The 22,166-nt window shown below is 36.0% G+C and overlaps 1 protein-coding gene and 1 non-coding gene across 2 annotated transcripts in view; one reads left to right on the top strand and one right to left on the bottom strand.

The window, feature by feature from the left end:
• Positions 1–22,166, top strand: part of CDC42SE2 (CDC42 small effector 2) — a 1,077,748-nt gene that overhangs the window by 100,387 nt on the left and 955,195 nt on the right. The gene's annotated exons all lie outside the window — the stretch shown is intronic.
• LOC126957748 (U7 small nuclear RNA) lies at positions 14,561–14,622 on the bottom strand. Its single transcript, XR_007726919.1, has one exon. It is a non-coding gene; the product is annotated as a U7 small nuclear RNA (small nuclear RNA).

The raw sequence follows: 22,166 nt of genomic DNA, 5'->3' as shown, positions 1-22,166 counted from the left end.
AGACAGAGAGACATAGACCAGAAGGGATTTATTAGGGGAATTGGTTCATTTGATTATAGAGGCTGAGAAGTCCCATGATAGGCCATATGCAAGTTTAAGAACTAGAAAAGCCAGCCAGTAGTGTGACTCGGTTCAAGTTCAAAGGCCTCAGGACCAAGGAAGTTGATGGTGAACTCTCAGTCTAAAGCCCAAGGCCCATGAACCCCAGGGGAAGAGGGTTTTTTCGGAGAGGAGGCAGCACAGGTACAAGTCTCAAAGCATGGAAGATAAGGAATTCTGTTGTCCAAGGGTGGAATAAGGGTGTTCAGGTTCTGGAAGAGACAGCAAGAATTCTCCTTTCCTCTCCCTTTTTGTTCCATTCTAGCTGGCTGATTAAATGATACCTGCCCACAGTAAGGGCAGATCTTCTCTACTCTGTTCACTTACTCAAATGCCAATCTCTTTTTGAAACACCCTCACAGACACACCTAGGGCAGCTCAATCTTCTAATCTAATGCCAAACCACCTGGCTTATTTTTAACGGAAGAGGGACAGGCTCAGTGCCTACGGAAGCACTGAGAATATTTAGTGCCTTTCCAGCTACCCAAGTATCCCTTAATCCAGTTAAGTTGATACCCCAAATCAGCCATCATGGTTAGTAAGAGGTAAAACATATTTGCTAGTAGCTCCATCCATGTAATTCCTCAACAATTAATATTCTGAGCCAGAATCTAGATGTTAGATGGGTTTATCAACCAGTCCTCATTTGTCATGTGAATGACTACAGTTCTTAATTACTCTTTCTTGAACTTCTTTCTCTGAAAACACAATCACTTGGACACCTTCAATATAGTATATAATTCTTGAGAACTATTGATTCCAAGTTGCTCCACCCTTGATCATGACAATGCAATGGACTTATAGTTTATCTTCCCCCAAAATTCACATATTGAAACCTAATCTCCAATAGTGATGGTATTAGGAGGTGAGGACTTTAGGAGGTGATTAGTTACGAGAATGGAGCCATCATGAATGGGATAATGCCTTTATAAAAGAGACCCCACAAGACTCCCTAGTTCTTTTATTCAGGCCTCTGAGCCCAAGCTAAGCCATCATATCCCCTGTGACCTGCACATATATATCCAGATGGCCTCAAGCAACTGAAGAATCACAAAAGAAGTGAAAATAGCCAGTTCCTGCCTTAACTGATGACATTCCACCATTGAGATTTGTTTCTGCCCCACCCTAACTGACCAATTAACCTTGTGACATTCCTTCTCCTAGACAATGAGTCTCAGAACCTCTCCACTGAGTACTTTGTAACCCCCGCCCCTTCCCACAAGAGAAAAATTCCTTTTAACTGTGATTTTCCACTACCTACCCAAATCCTATAAAGCTGCCCCACCCCTATCTCCCTTTGCTGACTCCTTTTTCAGACTCAGTCCGCCTGCACCCAGGTGAGTAAAAAGCTTTATTCCTCACACAAAGCCTGTTTGGTGGTCTCTTCACATGGAAGTGCATGACACTTTTTGCCATGTGACAATCCAGGCAGGCCCTCATCATACACCAAATTGCCAGCTCCTTGATTTGGAGTTTCCAACCTCCAGAACTGTGATAAATAAATTTCTGCCATTTATAAGCTACCCAGTCTATGTTATTTTTGTTATAGCAGCTCAAACAGACTAAGGCAAATGGTGTGCTGATGAATTCAAATATCCCTGTAGCAAAAAACACACATGTATATTAAATGTCATCTTATAAAATGTAAATTGTGCCTGATGGGACTCTGAGACAGAAATGAAAAAGAAGACAATTGCCATGCCTATCATAGCAAATCAATTGACTTTCCTTGTTGTACTTTTTGCCCTGTCTTTACTATACAAGTATAGCTGAAGTAATAGAGGAATCATTATGTTTCTTCCCCATAGTCTACTCTGTCTGCAGAAAATCTGCCCTGAGTCCTGGACTGAGAGGACTATTAGAAAGAGAGTTTTAGAATCAGTACTTTACCTTCAACTATTTTCTGACTCAAGGCAACTATCCCTTGTTGCCCTCCTGGAAATTCATATTGCTTGTGAGGAAGTCAGAATAAGATCATTAGCATGTTTCCAGGAAGATATGGAGCCTCACATATTTGCCAGCATTAATATCTATTGCACACATCCCTGGTTTATACTTTCTTCATCCTTCTTTTTTCTTTCTCTCTTCTCCTCTCCTCTTCTCCTCTTTTCCTCTCTCTCACTCTCTCTCTCTCTCTCTCTCATCGATTTCATCATCTTGTTATGCCCAGACCGTTTATTCCCCGAAGAAGACCACCAGAGTCCAGAGTCAAAGCTAAGCAGCAAGGATCTTTATTACAGGTTCGAACCTGGAACTCTCCCTCGCTCGTGAAACGAGACGGGCAGGAGAGCTCCCCCACTGAGCTCCGAACAATGTTATATAGTCTAAGGAAAGTAGGCATAGAATCATTATACAAATTAGAGGTATGATTGGCTGGAGTTTGAACAAAGCGATTTGGCAAACTATGATTGGTTCCCACCATTTCTGATATTTCAGTACAACCCTTGAGGCGGAAGAGCAGTTTTACACAAAGGCAGTTAATTATATTGCGTCAGGTTGCACAACCAGTTTATGGCTATCTTGCTTAAACACACCTTGTGACCTGGCTATCTTACTTAAACATTCCTTGTGACCTGGCCTCAGAAAGAAAAACATGTACTTACAGAACTTACGAAACCTCTGGTACGTGCAGAGATTAGAAAGCAGAACAAAGAGTTTAGCAACATCGGGCGGGGGGGAAGGGAGGGTACACATTTTTGTATCTTTGTGTCCTTTCAATCTAGTCTAGCCCAGTGGGTATTCTTTGAGCTATCAGGCTGAAGATCCTAACAGATACAAGGAAATTTTACCAATGTTCTATAGCCAAGTGATGCATATGCATGAAGCTATGTTTTTGTCCTTGACTGTCTCTTTTTTCTCTGTAGGTGGAAGGATTATAACAAATGATGCATTTTTCATATAGCAAGAACATAGATATTTTTCCTTTTTATTTCTCTCTACCAAATATACTGCATCTCTAATAAATGCTGGTGTAATTTTCTTTGGCAAGTTTATGCTATTCCATGCACTTAGTCACAAACTTTCAAATGCATTTTTGTCACAGAAATGTAGTTCCGCTTTAGAAGGACCATTAGTCCTGTGATCAGGGCCGGGGATCAGAACCCCCTTTGCCTACTCATACTTCTTTCTGGATTTTTTTTAGCAGCTTTATTTCCCACTTATTATTTGTCATGTATTCTACCAAGAGCTTTAGAAACAGTTCTCAAAAATTTGTTTAAACTTTAGACGCCTTAGAAAGTACTTAATATCATTTCCATTTCATAATTGAAATTGAGGCTTGGGTGGGCTAAATAAGTTGCCCAAGATCACACAGTAAATTATTGTGGGATGGAAAATGGCATTTTCATCACCAAGAATGTATTTACTAAATTTCTAATAATAACCATCAATTTTTAGGGCACCTGTTTTCAGGCTTTGTTCTACAAGCGCACTGTCTTCCTGGCTGAACATCCCTATGATTGCTCCTGAGAGAAGATGGAGCTATAGCCATCTCCCAACAAACAAATCAAAATCATGGCATGGAAGAGAGAAGATCATGCCAAGAGATGGGGAGAAATTCAGTTCTGATCATACAATTTGGTTCTTGAATTCAGTTCTACCTGAATTCAGATTCCCCTGAAATATATTAATTATATGAACAAATTCCCATTACTTGCTCAAGCTAGTTTAAATCATGTTTTCTGTCACTTGTAATGATACGTTAGTGGAGCCAAACTTTAAACCCAGCTCTGCATGACTTTTAAGTTGATGTAATAATCTCTATATGAAAGTGCCTTTCAATATTTATTATACTGAGGACAGAGGAAGTTCAAGGGAATCTTCACTAATATCTAGTGACTTATAAGTAAAAGGTACTGTAATTTTCTTATCTATTAATAATGAGAAAATTGTCTTGCAAGAATTCAAATGCATGCAATGTGACAATTTATTGAGGAAATGCAAAAGTAGTAGCTGGCTTTCTCAAAATGATAACTTACATTATATATGAGTTTTTCATTACTAATGCCATTATATATTTTCTGTAGACATGAGGCATATTTTACTTGAAAGTCTCCAGTAAAGAGAGATCTCAATGTTATTATTTCCCTTTTTCCAAAAGCATATCCTCTGATAGGTGACATTTTTCCCTTCTAGCTTGAATTATGTAAATGTTTCTTAATAGGAGTCACATATAGAGCCCATTTGTTTTACTTCTTTTCTTTCTAGTGCCAAATCAATATATTCTAGTGATGGGACAGATAACTCTGTTCTCCTCCTGCCTCCTCTCAAAAGGAAATTATTTCACCTGATTTAGACTCTTCGAAACTGACCTCATATTTAAGCCATCAGGATGAATTGGAGCCAAAGGAAAAATGACTATCCTCAAAGACACAGCCCTTAGCAGGGCTGATGAAAGATTTCTTTCTTGCTTGGCACATGGGAAATTTGCTACTCCTTGTGCTGGATGAAAACATAGTGTGTGTTAATTTTTGAGTAATACTTACGCTCCCTAGCTCTGAAATGAATAAAATTATGCGATTGTTTGTCAAGTATCCATTTAAAGACACTCACTCATTAATGCCCTTGGCACAGAAATACTCAATAGCAAATCTTGTGCCCCATGTACTATACCTACCTTGGCCTGACTGCTGGATAGTTCCTGTACATGACTTTTTTTTTTCCTTTTTTGTGACAGAGTTTCATTTTTGTTACCCAGGCTGGAGTGCAATGGCAGGATCTCGGCTCACTGCAATCTCCGCCTTCCAGGTTCAAGTGATTCTCCTGCCTCATCCCCCAAGTAGCTGGAATTACAGGCACCCACCACCACACCCAGCTACTTTTCATATTTTTAGTAGGGTGGGGTTTCACCATGTTGGCCAGGTTGGTCTCAAACTCCTGATCTCAGGTGATCCGCTGCCTCGGCCTCCCAAAGTGCTGGGATTACAAGCGTGAGCCACCACGCCTGGCCCATGACTTCTCTGAAGTTAGTGCCAGCGATTTGCTGAGAAATGAGTAAACATGGGAACAATGAACAATTATGTGTAAAACATGGCAGCAACGTAAAGCAGATGTAGTGAGCCTGCAGAAAAAATCCAAAGACACAGGACTGCTTGATAAAACAGGCTTACCAACTAGCTTTGATTTCATTTGGATTCTTCATTTTTCAGGCTTCCAAATATTGCCTCATTACTGCTCTGAGTACCAGTGCTGCCTCCCGTAGGCTGGGGGATGCAAGACTATATTTTTCACATATAAAGACTCATATTACTGTGAGGTCCCTTAATTATATCAGTTGTCGACTTAGACCTTTGTGAGGTATGGAGTTGGGAGGGATTAGAGGGAAGCTATGGAAACTTTATAGGGTTGGGTAGAGGCTGAGGCCAAGACCTGTTTATGCAAAAGACCAATGCGCAGCAGTTAATTGCCTAGAGATCTCTGACTCAATTTTAACTTTGTATCCTTGCCTAGGGGAAAAGGAATATAGCATTCATTCGCCAACCTATTTATTGAGAGTCTGTGATTATCACTCACTCTGAGTGGTAGTAGTAAGGTGGCGGTTTAGGGAGGTAGAGTGAAAAGAACAACATCGAAATGTGGTTTTTATTGCCAGGCGCGGTGGCTCACGCCTGTAATCTCAGCACTTTGGGAGGCCGAGGCACGTAGGATCACGAGGTCAGGAAATCAAGACCATCTTGGCTAACACGGTGAAACCCCGTCTCTACTGAAAATACAAAAAAATTAGCTGAGTGTGGTGGCGGGCACCTGTAGTCCCAGCTACTAGGGAGGCTGAGGCAGGAGAATGGCATGAACCAGGGAGGAGGAGCTTGCAGTGAGTCGAGATCACGCCACTGCACTCCAGCCTGGACGACAGAGCGAGGCTCTGTCTCAAAAAGAAAGAAAAGAAAAGAAAAGAAAAGAAAAGAAAAGAAAGAAAGAAAGAAAGAAAGAAAGAAAGAAAGAAAGAAAGAAAGAAAGAAAGAAAGAAAGAAAGAAAGAAAGAAAGAAAGAAAGAAAGAAAGAAAGAAAAGAAAGAAAGAAAGAAAGAAAGAAAGAAAGAAAGAAAGAAAGAAAGAAAGAAAGAAATATGGTTTTTATCCTGAAGAAAATAATACTGAGTGAAAAATTAAAACACTTTTTTTAGGTCAGTGGCATAGAAATACATTCAGGGGAGCTGAAATTTCAAAGGAGCCTCTCATAATTTCTCCCCTTTACTCTAACTCTGTCACACACATTTTCACCCACCAAGACTTTTCCAGCTTGGATTCATAACAATCGTGTTTTCAATATGCTCCCTGACTCAATCCCTGTCTTCTTCAGACTCAGAGTTCACCTCCTCCAGGAAGCCCTCCTTGAGATGCCATTCCTCACCTGGCTCTACTTGCTTCACCAGAAGTACTTTAAAGATTATATCTTTACATTTTGTATCTGCAGGACTTGAAATATAATGAACATTCCAGACATATTTGATGAATAAAATAACGTCCAATCCCTTCATTTTATAGATTGGTTGATGAAGACCTTGGACTTTTGGCCAAGATTGAACATCTACGGTGGAGATTATTTAGTGCTGTTTTCTATTCACAGGCTTAGCCACTCCAACCTGTCTGTTGTCTTTACATCATAGGACTTTATCCAAGGTGCACTCTTATAAAACATGCCAGTTCAAATATACATTCTGACAGACAATCTAGCTGCCCACATCTGTTAGATGGCTCTTTCTGTGACAACTGAGGATAAGATTTTTTTTCTTTAAGAATTAGAGCTAAATATTATGAAATATAATCTAGACTTCAAGAAACTTTTACAGTGACCTGTATCACCCTCAGTGGATGAATAAAAATCTCTTTGACATCTAAGACAAAATGGCCATTCACCTTCTATCTGAAAATTCTAGTGAGGACAATCATACTTTCTGAGGCATGTTGAATGGCTAACATTTTAGAATTCTTCCTTACAATTGGCTGAAATATGACTAAAGTTTCACAGATTTACCCTTATTCCTCATGATAAAAGTACAGAAGTTTGTTAGAGTCCTTGGTGACAGGCTGGTCAAGACTGGACCTTCCATAGGATACATGGTCTCACATCCTGTCATGGCTGCGGATCTCATAAGGATGGGTCTGAACATCAAGGGCGCCATATAAATATATATATAAACATGTGCATTAAGAAAAAGAGGTGGAGGTAGCATGCCTATAAGAGTGGATATTCTAATGACCTGTCTTGAGTGAAGCTGATGAGACTTCGAGTATTACTGTAACTGTTAAGGCTAGGCAGCTTATTTAGAGAGAAATGTGGAATTTGTTATATAAAGGTAAGTTTAAGCAGAGTGCTAATATCTGGGAAGGTCAACTTTGTTAATTCAACACAAATAAAAATCCAAGCCATGGTCATTCAGCACACATAAAGTCTAGGTAATTTCAAATAAAATTACTGCTTGGCTGAATGCTTAAGCAATTTTGGGTTGCTGGAGTGAATCGAAGAATACTCGTAATGTAAGCTGATTAGATTCACAGAGAGATATGCTGATTTAATTCAAGTGTTCTGCTGTCCATTTAAACTTCACCTTCTTTTCTTACTTTGGATTACTAGATGTTTTTGTTCATCCTGTTTGACAAGCTGCATCTAGTATTATGAATTTAAGCTTTTTGTGAATTGTCTTTGCTATTAAAAATTCTGTAAATATAAATCACTTGAATCGTGGAGTCATGAAAAATGTATGATCTCTGAATGTACATATTTTCTCTCTCCATCTGTAATATTTTATTATGTACAGAATAAATTAGAAACTTATCTATGATGTTAATATTTCTGATAGCTTAAATATGTCACTTTACATATGATTTATATGTGAAATGATTTCTAAATATGATAAAATGTATCCCACACTTAATGAAGGTTCAGCTGATATTTTGGCTCAGCTTTTATTTTTATTTATTTATATATTTGTTTATTTTTTAGATGGAGTCTTGCTCTGTCGCCAGCCTGGAGTGCAGTGGCGTGATCTCAGCTTACTGCAACCTCCACCTCCTGGGTTCAAGTGATTCTCCTGCCTCAGCCTCCCAAGTAGCTGGGATTACAGGCACACGCCACCATGGCTGGCTAATTTTTTGTATTTTAGTAGAGACGGGGTTTCACCATGGTGGCCAAGACTGTCTCGATCTCCTGACCTTGTGATCTGCCCACCTTGGCCTCCCAAAGTGCTGGAATTACAGGCGTAAGCCACCACCTTGGCCAGCTTTTATTTTCTAGTTTGGTATTTCTATGGGAGATTTAGGGGGAACTTTAATTTCTTGTTTTGTCACATAATGTTTCCCACCATATAGGAAAAGAGAATATTTTTAAAAATTACAAAAGTTCCCTAAAAAGGAGTTCCCCCATTTTTCTTTAAGATATGTACAAGTTTTCACTCTGAAAAGTTGAATATTATGTATATGTCTCTGGGATTTTAGATTTTTCACTTAATGAACTGCATAATTCTCCTTAAATCCATTTGAGAAAAGGTCTGTTACTCTGTTTAAAAATTGTTTGAAGACTTTGCAGTAAATGATAGTGTGGTAGTAGATAAATTCTATCCCCTGCTTCACCTCTAACCACTGCACTCTTAGACCATAGACAAGTTATAAAAATAAACTATCACGTTGTTTTCAATTATTCAGGCAAGTGGAGATTGTAAACCACCCTTGCCCTAATTTGTCTGCCTCCAACATATTAAAACTACCACAGCTTGGCTCCAAGGATTCATGGACTATTGAATTTGCCCCTACCAAGCAGAGATGGTGGATAGCATTATGAATAATAGCTGAAAATTGTTTATACTTTTATTCTAATCAGTAATAAAGAAAACTATAAAAATCATTTAACCATTTCCTCCTATTAATGTCTCAAAATTTTTGACTTACAACAAGTAGAAAAATCACAAGATTCGCTTCAAAACAAAAATATTAAAACCCCAAGTACATCATTTTCTACAATGTAATTCAGTTATTATAAACTCTGCTTTGTCTCATAGGAATACAGTTATTCACTAAGAATCTTCAGAAGAAAGGAAAAATAAACATATAAATGTTAAGATTTGTCCCATTTCATACCTCATCTAGCATGGTTTATTTTCAAATTACTACAAACATGGTCCTTTTTTGCTAGAACTCTTTCCCCCAGAGATTGAATTGTAGAGATAACACAGATTGGAATGATTTTTATTTTATACTTAAGGACAGCTTCTTGGGTGTTATAATACTAGTAAAATACAGACTGTGTCTAAAGTAAAACACAGGAAACAAATGCAATATTGGGGTTATCTGGACTTAAAATGCATTTTCTATTCTAATTACATAACCATTATAGCAAAACAGGGAATTTTATTAAGATTGGAGTTAACTCATTTAATCTGGCCATCTATCATTGTCATTTTAAATATCCATTTCATTTTGAGTATTTGGGCACATGTTTTCCTTATAGGTACATGACAAAATCTAGCATATTATTAATATATTAAACTGGCTATCGTTATATCACAATGTAGTTTATTTAATCTATTATGTTGTTTAACCAAAACCAAACTATAAAAAGCAAGCATGGATGCAGTAGTTTTTTCTCAGAAAAAAAAAAATTGACTATTATTTTTACGAAATTGTAAAGAATGACAATATTCTTTCACACCTCGTTTCAAGAAAATGAGCAAAGGATATTTATAGATGTGTTTTTGATAGAGACCTCAGTGACAATGGAAGTCACTTTTAAATTATAAGGTAAAATGTGAAACTAATGGATAAAATTTGACATGTTAAGAGTTCCATCTTCCTCAAATATAAAGATAAGAACCAATGTAGTTTGAAAATAGCAAAAGCCTTTCACTATCCTATGGACAGATATTTTGGAAAACCTATTACTTTTACCAAATAAATTTAAAACTGCACTACCTGGTTGTTTCTTTGTTTATATATTTGTATTCCATCTTATTTTAATAAAGTTTTAAGAGGACAACATCTGTATGATTTACATTAAAATATTTTTCAGGGAGCTTCAGTAGGCTACATATTAGTAAATTTATCCTAGATACACTTATTTTTCAACAAATATTAATTAACTATTACACAACAGGAACCATGCGAGGTAATGGAAATCCAGTAGTAAATCAAACACCTGTGGTTCTCATTCTGACAGAAGAAGAGAGATGAATATAAGTGCTAGTAGAAGAATAAACTCTGTAAATTGGGGTAAATTCTATGAAAGAAATAAAAAATAATGGAGAAAAATGTGTGTGAGTGGGTGGAATGAAGCCACATTATATATGGGAACATCTCTTTGAGAAATGGATATTGAAACTACGAATTGCATAATTAAGTGGTGGTAGCCATGTAAAAACTGGAATAAAGTGAATGACAAGCAGAAGAACTCAGTGAAGAAAAATGTCGCAGGAGTATAAAGAGCAATGAAAGTATTGTTATATTATAAGGCTGGAGCAACCCACCAGGGAGAAAGCAGGAAGGATCAGATGCAGGAAAGCACTTGAATTTTTATTCCAAGTGCCAACACAAAGGCTTTCAGCAGAGAAGGGTTAAGATCTGCTTCACATTTTAAGATGATGCGTAAGGAAGGATCAGAGGTGGCAAGGGTGGAAGCAGGGAGATGGCTTGAGAGACTGCTGCAGAAGTCCATATGAGGAATGACATGATAGACAAATGCAGTAGCTTTAGACAAGAAAGGAAGAGAAATTCATAATATACTTAGCGGAAAATTGACTGAAACTTAAATCTTTGAGACTTTCTGACCAATTGGACATCATGGCAAGCAGGAGGCAAGAACAAACTGGAAGAAAAAATAGCTTATAGGTTTCTACCTTAAGTAATTGGGTATATGATGGAACATTTACTGATATGTGGAAAATTGGTATTTGAGTAAAAGTAATAGGTTCCGTTCTGCATGTTGAGTTTGACATTTTTGATGTATCCAATTATGGATATTAAGAATTAAATTGGAATTTAGAACCCAGAGGAGAGATTTGGGCTATAAATATATATTTTTTATATTGTCAATATATGGGTTTTATTTGGGGAAATCCTTTTTTCTACTAATAATATGATCATATGTTCAGGACTAAGTACAGCCACAGTTACAATTCAAATCATTGTAATTAGTGGGAAGAAATATATAGGGACTGATAGGTTTCTTGATACTTTCTCAATAAAACTAGATCATGTCCTTTGTAGGGACGTGAGAGGATCTGGAGACTGTTATCCTTAGCAAACTAACACAGGAACAGAAAAACAAATATGGCATGTTCTGACTTTTAAGTGGGAGCTAAATGATGTGCACACATGGACACATAGACAGGAACAACAAGCACTGGGGCCTATCACAAGGTGGAAGGTAGGAGTAGGGAGAGGATCAAGATAAACAACTAATGGTTACTAGGCTTAATATCTGGGTGATGAAATAATCTGTATAACAAACCCCCATGACACACATCTACTTGTGTAACAAAACTGCACATCCTGCACATGTACCCATGAACTTAAAAGAAAAAACTATACCTATGGTTACTTAGCATTTTCACAAGAATGAATTTACACAGAGTTATACAGAATAATACAAGACACAGTTTCCACAAAATAGTACAAGACACACACTAATGAAATTTTTCCTTTTACTATAATGGTCAAATCATGCTATCAAGTATGAAGTCTCCATGGATTAGCCTAAAAGACAAACTTTCATTACACCATTGCATTTATTTCTATTAGCACTCATCCTTTTGATTTCTGACTACTTGAGTCCAACAATTGATCAGAACTTTTTGAAATTATAAATATTATTATACTTCTTACCATTTTCTCTTGCACTTAGATAACAATTTAATGGATAGAATATCATGTCAATGAAAATACCACTTGTTCCAGGAGATACATTTAAAATAGCAATTCCACAATGACAAGAATATTACACAATAAATTCATTTGAGTAACCAACTGAATAGCTGATTTGAATCCCAGATTTTGTTTAAATAGATAATATGTTACCATTATTTAATTCAAAAAGATTTACTAACATCTATCATGTGAAAATTTATTTTATGCACTGGAGAAGCCAGTAGGGATACAAAAAAAAAAAAAAAAAAAAAAAAAAAAAAAAACCATTGTCAGCATTCAATGGCTCAAATGGGAAATTGAAAGGTAACAACAACAACAAAAAAAACCAGGTAATACCAAATGACAAGGGCAATAATAGTAACATGTGTAAGTAATAGTAACATGTAATAACATATTAGAGCAAAAATGCAGATGTGACCACAGGAGGAAAGCTGGTCCCTGGGCCACCTACCTTCTCTTCCCAAACTCCATTCTCTCACATTTCTTTTCTTTGGCCACTCATATGAGTTAGGTATGGTCACATTGAACATGTAATCTAAATTCACGAAGGTGAAACTGGAAAGAGGCTGGTACAGTACTTGGATGTGGGTTGGCACCATATAGTGAAGGAACTGCAGGGTCTCTGGTGCCAGGAACATGGTTTAGAAGGGGGAGACACACATTATCCCAGTGAGCTTGTCTCTTGCCCTGACTTAAGCGTGGTACTGACTGCAGTTGTCAACATTTTCTCTGCTTATGGGATATATTGGTGTAAATGCAGACTCTCAATCCTCAAGATATTTTTTCAAGTGCTAATATTGGTTACAGTATTCTCCATAATAGAATGATCAGTGATGGCTGCCTCACTGAGACAATGAAGAATGAATAAAATTATTTAAAATAAGTGAAGAGAATGTAGCTTTGCCAGCAATTTACCTTCACTTTAAAAATAATGCTTAGTTTCATCTTCTAACTTAATAAAACTAAATGTAACAGAATGTTGTTTCCTAATTTTTAGGAAGAATGCAACAATTTTTCTCTAAAAGTTTTGACAGTTGATACTGTCTGTGACCTTCTTTGTGGGAAAACAGTTCAATTAACTGATGTATTAAAAAGTCATTTGCTACAAGAGGAGAATACTCATCTTGATTCTATCTCATTTTCACAATCCTTTGAAACACCCTAAAGATAATGGAAAAGAAATAAATATGCCAGACAATTTATCGAGTTGCATAGCAGTCTGTCCCCTTTTCTCACATACATTTATCTTGTCATTTCTGCTTGAATGTTTTATCCTCAGGTGAATGCAGTATTTTCTAATTATTTTGAAGAAAGCTTAACAGAGATATGAATAACCCATTAAACATGGTATTGTTCCTGCAGCATTGTTACCTATTGTAGAAATGTAATTCTTGCCATAACTTCAGTTGATAAACATGTTAATAAGAAATTTAACTGAGAAAAATAAAAGCATAAGAAAGAGATATTCCCTTGACACAATAGTGTCCTCTACAAATGATAATTTCTTACAATTTTTCTTCAGTGAAAATTCTAACATGTCTTCACTGATTAAATTTCATGGTCCCCTAATAAACAATCTTATCTTTACTTTGATACAAATAATCAAAGAAGCCCAGCCAATGTAATATCTATAAGGATTTTTGTCCTCTCAGTTGGCATTTACTTTTCCGATTGTAAACCAAAAATAAAATTCTAAGCCCCTCAGCTAACTGAATGGAACCCACCTCCTGGCCAAGAAGATCCCAAAACAGAAAAATATCAGACTCTGACAGGAAGTGGGAGTTGAACATGCCTCATTATACCCCATCCCCATGTTGCTTCCCTTTTATCCTAACACTAACATGAAGGACCAGCACTCCTGACAATAATACGCAGCATTAGGTTGCCATTCTTTAAAACAAAGCTGCTGAACCACCTATGAGCTCTGTCCTGGCAAAAGGTATTGTGAGACGCAACATGGTTTACATTTCATTAGGTTTATTCCCACATCCTTGGTGAGACTTGACCATGATTTCGGACTTTACCTGGGGAAATAAACCCTATTCCCGGTTCACAATGTGATGGATTTTGAGAATTTATAAATCAGGAAAGACTTATAAATGCATTCTATTTTATTTCATGGGCATGTAGCACAGGATAAAGTGGCAAGAATCTTCAACTGCTACATATTTTCCATGACTGTGAGAGCTAAAGCAGAAGGAAAGTGTAATGCTTCTTAAAGAGCAAAGACAAACAGAAAGCAGAAGGCCTGGGGATCAGCATCACATGAACAACAAGCTGAGGAGCAGGGGAGCCCCGAGAGAGTCACGAAACTGAGGGAGGAAAGGTTTATGGGAAGGAAGAAGTGATGAATGGTGTGAAATGTCACCTAGTGGTCAACCAAGAGGATCTGAAAGATTTTCCTTTGTGCTTATGAATTTGAGAATTTGGATGACTTTATAGAGAAATTTAAATAGAGTGATAAATAGCAAATATAGAACTTCTAAGAAGCTCAAATGAGAAAAATTTAGAAGAAAAAGAGTGCATGTAAAGAGAGAGATTTGTTCTATAAACTTGAGAGAGCTCTCTGAGAGGATTAGTCACATCGTCTTTGTGTGTGTATTGGCTGGGGAGGGTTTCTGCTAAAAAACAGAAAACCTGCTAGACAAATTCTAAAAGAGCTGTAACACTACTTCATGTCTCTTTGTAGTCTACTACTTTAAATTTTCAAAGAAAAATTTAGGTGATTTTTGTATAAGTTTTACTTTATTTTACATAATTAAAAAATGCCATAGGTCAGGCTCTGTGGCTCACGCCTGTACGCCTGTAATCCCAGCACTTTGGGAGGCCGAGGTGGGTGGATCAGCAGAGGTCAGGAGTTCGAAACCAGCCTGACCAACGAGGTGAAACCCCGTCTCTATTAAAAATACAAACATTAGCCAGGCGTAGTGGCAGGGACCTCTAGCCCCAGCTACTCGGGAGGCTGAGGCAGGAGAATTGCTTGAACCCGGGAGGTGGAGGTTGCAGTGAGCTGAGATTGCACCACTGTACTCCAGCCTGGGTGACAGAGGAATACTCCATCTTAAAAAAAAAATACTATAAATAAGCCATCATATTTTAATTCAACTTTAATGAGTTATTTTTTAATAAGTATTTTTCTTACACTAATGCCGTTATCCAATTTAATGAAATATTTAATAAAATTTCAGTTTAACACATAACTCTGATTCAATGTATCTGATGAATTGTTTGCTTATGATGATATTAATATAGAAAAAATCCTAAATAATAATAATAATGTGTTTTAGCTAGCCATACTTTTTACGTGCAGTGTACTTAGATTTGCAGACATTGGCAGTTCCATAAACTCATTTCAGTGTACCAGTTTTTCTTAACACAGATGAATAATAGAATTTTCCCCCAACTCACAACTCCAAAAGCTTTCTACTGTTTAATTCTATTCATGTGTTGTAATCCATACTATTCACTCGAATTCTGTTACTTTTGCCTCAATTTGTAAAAGCGATAAAAACATAATTCCAAAACGTAACCTAGACCTTAGGTGCTGAAGAGTTTCTTGGCTTCCATTATATGCCTTACCTGTATTTCCATATATTAAATTATTTCATAAAGTCAAGGTCCATACATTCTCATGTGAACATCATTGATACATATGGTCTGGAAAGAGAATATGAGAGGGAACAGCTAAGGTAATCTGTGAATTCATTCAATCCGTTTATGTCTGAGCCCATTGAGCTTTACTGAGGAAAATAGTCATGCACCTTGAAACTAAAGGCTAATCTCCAGAGCAAAGAGCCCCAAGTGGTTTGATAGCAAGACTCACCCCTTACTCTCTCGATAGATGTTTGCACAGAAGAACATGGGTGAGGATGTGTAAAAATTGATGGTTTTGAGAAAAATGTACTTTTCTCGTGAAAAATTTTCAACATATTGTGATGTAGAAGGAAGTAGAACAGATAAAGAACTGGATATGTGTTGAGTGAGTACTAGAGAGGGATATATGGACAAAATAGAATGCCAAGTATTTACATTTGGACAGTATTACACCATAAAAAATAATGCAAAATAAGTTATTACGCAAAATTAAAGATGACAGGTTTCATCAGGTACCCAGATTTTAGGTTAAAGGTCATTTTTATCTCCCATTTTTCCAGAGTCACACAGTGAATTCATCAAAGGGTATTGATTCTTGGGTGATTAACACAGCCATGGAATTTTTCAAGGATGCTTTACATTAAATTTCTTTATGATTTAGGCCCAATTTTGTTCATGTTACTTCCTTAAATTGTATATGCAATATAAATAATACTACCTGTTACTTAATTGTTACTGATGTTTGTCATTATTTCATCTAACCTAAATATTTATACAAGTGAAAACAAGAAGCTATATAATATGGGAATTAAGGCACTACATGGAGAATGATACACATTCCTCAGAAACCATGTGTAATCAAAGAATTTCCAAGTTCCTACAACTTAAGCTTCCTAGAATTTGACTCTGATGACATACTGAAATCCACAATCTTATTGCCACTTCTTTTTTTCCCTTAATTTAAGAAACTGGCATAAAAACACAATTCTATTGCCAATCAAATTTTGGTTTTCTGAAATCCTAGTATAAGTAAGATTTTAAAATAAAGCAAAAACAAGAATAATGCATGTGGCTTTGTACTTATCTTCAATAGGCCTGGATTTCCTGAGAAACTTTATAATCTCTTCAAAATCTGGGCTCTGCTGCCTATTATAGACTGAAATCTATGTAAATAAAGTATACAGACCACTTCTTACTGTTATATCTCCATTTAATAGCAATAAATCATTTTGGAAGCTCAAAGTGTTGAGATTTGAGAGAACTTAACTGTTCACTGAGAGTAATGACAAGATACAATGCTTGGAAAATTGTGTGTGTGTGTGTGTGTGTGTGTGTGTATTCGTCACATACATCATAAGAAAGTGAGTATTTAGGCCAGACATGGTGGCTCACGCCTGTAATCCCAGCACTTTGGGAGGCCAAGGCGGGTAGATCCCCTGAGGTCAAGAGATAGAGACCATCCTGGTCAACATGGTGAAACCCCATCTCTACTGAAAATACAAAAATTAGCTGGGCGTGGTGGCACAGCCCTGTAGTCTCAGCTACTCGGGAGGCTGAGGCAGGAGAATTGCTTGAATCCGGGAGGTGGAGGTTGCAGTGAGCCGAGATCACGCCACTACACTCCGGCCTGGTCACAGAGCGAGACTCCATCTCAAAAAAAAAAAAAAAAAAAAAGAAGTATTTAAGTGGCATTATCATTAGTGTCCTAATGATTTCTAACTTTATTTCTATCAGATTTCTAACTTTTCAGTATTACCCGCTAGCTTTTAGCTTTTGTTCTCTTTAAAGAAAATTCACAGTACAAGATCTGTGGAAAATGTAATTGATTCTCAAATACTCAGTTCTCTTATAATTTCCTGTTCATGTCATTCTCCCGAACATGGACAGTATATTAAGTATAAACAAGGTGATTTCTAAATTTGAAGTAAAGGGCATGATGAGTACTCTTTCACACTGAATGTGGGTAGAAATCACCAGCTCTCAGGATGCTTGAAGCACAGACAACTGGTAGCTGAGAAGAACACTGAAGAACTGGGAATTTATCTAGATCTTATTTTAACTGCAGATTCTAGTATAACTCCTCATGATGAAAAATACCTATTTTTACCAATTCCCCAAAATTGTTATCTTTATATTTCCATTCTCTGCACATCTGAAATAATGGTTTTAAATGAGAAAAATATTTTTTAAAATTTAATCACTCATGTAAAAAGAAGTTTTTTGTATGTTTTTGTTTTTTGTTTTGTTTTTGTTTTTGTTTTTTGTCTTAGTGATATTTGTTGATTTTCTAGATCCTCCCTAACTTGCCCAGTAGGCACATGGGTCATTCAACAGATACACTCAACTGCCTTTATTTGAAAGTATCTATAAAAGGAACCCACTGCTCAGAGAACTGATCTCTGTATCCAACCTCAAAGTAACATTCCAAAAGAATTAAACCACTGCACAGCATCAATGCTGCCTAGCTACAAAGAAAAAGATCAGGAACTAGGATTTCTATGCTTAAAAGAAACATATTAAGTTATAGTTTAGGAAAATATTTTTCCTGTTTTAGTTATGGAGCTATTCCTCTAGACTATCTTTTTACTAGGTTTTAGTTTGTTGTTTAGCGGCTGTATTCTTAGAAACCTGACAATATGTTGACCACAGTTCAAATTTATTATATATAGCTCCAAAATTCATATTGAAAATTTTGGCCTTTTAAATAATACGATTCTCAAATCAACTTTACTCATAGTATTATACCAAATGTTGATACAATTTATGTGTGTTTGTTGATGCAATTATCAAAGATAATTCAAAACACAGCAATGTTTGTTATTTTTCAGGAAGTAACTTCTCAAGTATATTCCTTAAGTTGTTTAATATTGAAGGAAGAAAAATGGACCCTAAAATTTTCCTAATAGGCAGCTTTTACCTTAAAGGTAATCTATTACTTAAAATAATGTGATCAAAAACAGTTGTATTATTTGAAGTAAGAGTAAAGTTAATAGTGAAAACACAATACTATTTTTATTGTAGTTGAGGGTTTTTTAAAATTTATTTTCAAAGTATTTTCTCATAATGATTCTTCCAGGATATTTTAAGCTATTCCATATAAAAGTACAAATTTCTAGGAATCAGTACCAGTTAGTTACTAATAAAGTTTGAATTGTCATCTTTATTTCCCATTGTAACATTCATGAAAATGGACATATATATGCAACATTATTAGAGTTCTACAAATTCAGTTTAGATTTAATTATCTAAAAGATATCAAAGGGATCTTCACTAATCAAATCACAAAGAGGCTGTAGAATTCAAACAAAGAAGAAATAAAATATTTCCACTACCTCTTGGAGAGATGTGGGCTTCAGGGATGAAAAACCAACAGTAGCATCCTTTAAATTGGGATCTGGACAAGAATTTTAAAACCTAGTAACAAAACCTAGTAAATAAAAATTTCATCTAAATGATTACTGTCTAAATGTTTTTAAAACATAATATAAAGAAAATAATGATAAAATATAATACTTACCTGTGTATAAAATCCCAGATTTTTAAAATCAAAATGTAGAGTGAAGTGGGTGAGGCCAAATAAAATCATGCCTTTTATTTAAATAAAATATAAATGGATAGTTATTCTTTATGTTGTTGACTAGTGAAACCTATTTTTCTTAAAAAAGATAAAGCCAACCACTAAGCATGAAAAGACAAGAATATTTTCTGAATAATTAGAGCAATAAAAACAAAAATAGCTTATGGAGGAAAAAGCCAAAATGCAGTAAAAATCAACAACTAAAACTCAGACAGAATCATGAAAATGTCCGTTATAATTATAAAATGAATGTATTAAATACATTAATATAAAAATATGTAGATTGTATACACATAAATATGTAGATAAAACACACAAAATTTAGCTTTGATTTAAAAATGAAATATTGGTATATTTTCTTGGGAAAAATACAATTAAAAAGTAAAACATGAAAAATATATATAAAAAGGCAAAAATTTGAGAGCTTTGTAAAAAATACCTTTTCAAGGATAATTGTATTAATTTTTGGCTTTAATTTGAAAATTTTGTTAATGCAAAAATTAGGAGGGGTCTTTGGTGGAAATAATGATTACTTTTTTCATTACGAGTGTTCTACTACAAAGTGTAGTATCATAGACCATATAGTCATAATTCTCTAGGCACATCTAAAACAATTTGTTTTAAAACTGCACAACTAAATTGAAATTGAACAACCTACTCCTGAATGAATACTGGGTAAATAACGAAATTAAGGCAGAAACAAGTAAGTTCTTTGAAACCAATGAGAACAAAGACACAATGTACCAGAATCTCTGGGACACAGCTAACGCAGTGTTTAGAGGGAAATTTATAGCACTAAATGCTCACATGAGAAAGCGAGAAAGATCTAAAATCAATACCCTAACATCACAAAAGAATTAGAGAAGCAAGAGCAAGCAAATTCGAAAGCTAGCAGAAGACAAGAAATAACTAAGATCAGAGCAGACCTGAAAGAGACAGAGACACAAAAAAATCCTTCAAAAAATCAATGAATCCAGGAGTTGGTGTTTTGAAAAGATTAACAAAATAGTTAGACCGCTAGCCAGACTAAGAAAGAAGAAAAGAGAGAAGAACCAAATAGACACAATAAAAAATGATAAAGGGGATATAACCACTGATCTCACAGAAATACAAACTACCATCACAGAATACTATAAACACCTCTGTGTAAGTAAACTAGAAAATCTAGAAGAAATGGATAAATTCCTGGACACATACACCCTCCCAAGAATAAACCAGGAAGAAGTCGAATCCCTGAATAGACCAATAACAAGTTCTGAAATTGAGGGAGTAATTAATAGCCTACCAACCAGAAAAAGCCCAGGACCAGACGGATTCACAGCCGAATTCTACCAGAGGTACAAAGAGAAGCTGGTACCATTCTTCCTGAAACTATTCCAAAAAATAGAAAAACAGGGACTCCTCCCTAATTCATTTTACGAGGCCAGCATCATCCTGATATTAAGACCTGGCAGAAACACAGCAAAAAAAGAAAATTTCAGGCCAATATCCCTGATGAACATTGATGCAAAAATCCTCAATGAAATACCGGCAAACCGAATCCAGCAGCACATCAAAAGGCTTATCCACCACAAACAAGTTGGCTTCATCCCTGGGATGCAAGGCTGGTTCAGCATACACAAATCAATAAATGTAATCTATCACATAAACAGAACCAATGACAAAAACCACATGATTATCTCAATAGATGCAGAAAAGGCCTTCAACAAAATTCAACACCCCTTCATGCCAAAAACACTCAATAAACTAGGTATTGATGAAACGTATCTCAAAATAATGAGCTATTTATGACAAACGCACAGCCAATATCATACTGAACGGGCAAAAGCTGAAAGCATTCCCTTTGAAAACCAGCACAAGACAAGGATGTCCTCTCTCGCCACTCCTATTCAACATAGTATTGGACGTTCTGGTCAGGGCAATCAGGCAAGGCCAAGAAATAAAGTATTCAAATAGGAAGAGAGGAAGTCAAAGTGTCTCTGTTTGCAGATGACATGATTGCATATTTAAGAAATCTCATCTTCTCAGTCCAAAAACTGCTTAAGCTGATAAGCAACTTCAGCAAAGTCTCAGGATACAAAATCAATGTGCAAAAATCACAAGCATTCCTATACACCAATAACAGACAAACAGAGAGCCAAATCATGAGTGAACTCCCATTCATAATTGCTACAAAGAGTATAAATACCTAGATATCCAACTTACAAGGGATGTGAAGGACTCTTTCAAGGAGAACTACAAACCACTGCTCAAGGAAATAAGAGAGGACATAAACAAATGGAAAAAAAATTCTATGCTCATGAGTAGGAAGAATCAACATTGTGAAAATGGCCATACTGTCCAAAGTGATTTATAGATTCAATGCTCTTCGCATTAAGCTACCATTGACTTCTTCACAGAATTAAAAAAAAAAAAAAAAACTACTTTAAATTTCACATGGAACCAAAAAAGAGCCTATATAGCCAACACAGTCCTAAGCAAAAAGAACAAAGCTGGAGGCATCATGCTACTTGACTTCAAACTATACTCCAAGGCTACAGTAACCAAAACAGCATGGTACTGGTACCAAAACAGATATATAAACCAATGGAACAGAACAGAGGCCTCATAAATAATGTCACAAAGCTACAACCATCTGATCTTTGACAAACCTGACAAAAATAAGCAATGGGGAAAGGATTCCCTATTTAATAAACGGTGTTGGGAAAATTGGCTAGCTATATGCAGAAAACTGAAACTGGACCCCTTCCTTACACCTTATACAAAAACTAACTAAAGATGGATTAAAGACTAAACATAAGGCCTAATACCATAAAAACTCTAGAAGAAAACTAGGCAATACCATTCAGGACATAGGCATGGGCAAAGACTTCATGACTAAAACACCAAAAGCAATGGCAACAAAAGCCAAAATTGACAAATAGGATCTAATTAAACTAAAGAGCTTCTGAACAGTAAAAGAAACTATCATCAGTGTGAACAGGCAACCTACAGAATGGGAGAAAAATTTTGCAGTCTATCCATCTGACAAAGGACTAATATCC

Source organism: Macaca thibetana, chromosome 6 (genome assembly GCF_024542745.1).
Source record: "Macaca thibetana thibetana isolate TM-01 chromosome 6, ASM2454274v1, whole genome shotgun sequence".
NCBI classification, from domain to species: Eukaryota; Metazoa; Chordata; class Mammalia; order Primates; family Cercopithecidae; genus Macaca; species Macaca thibetana.
The sequence above is the reverse complement of the archived record's forward strand: the minus strand, read 5'-3'. Positions and strand labels throughout refer to the sequence as shown.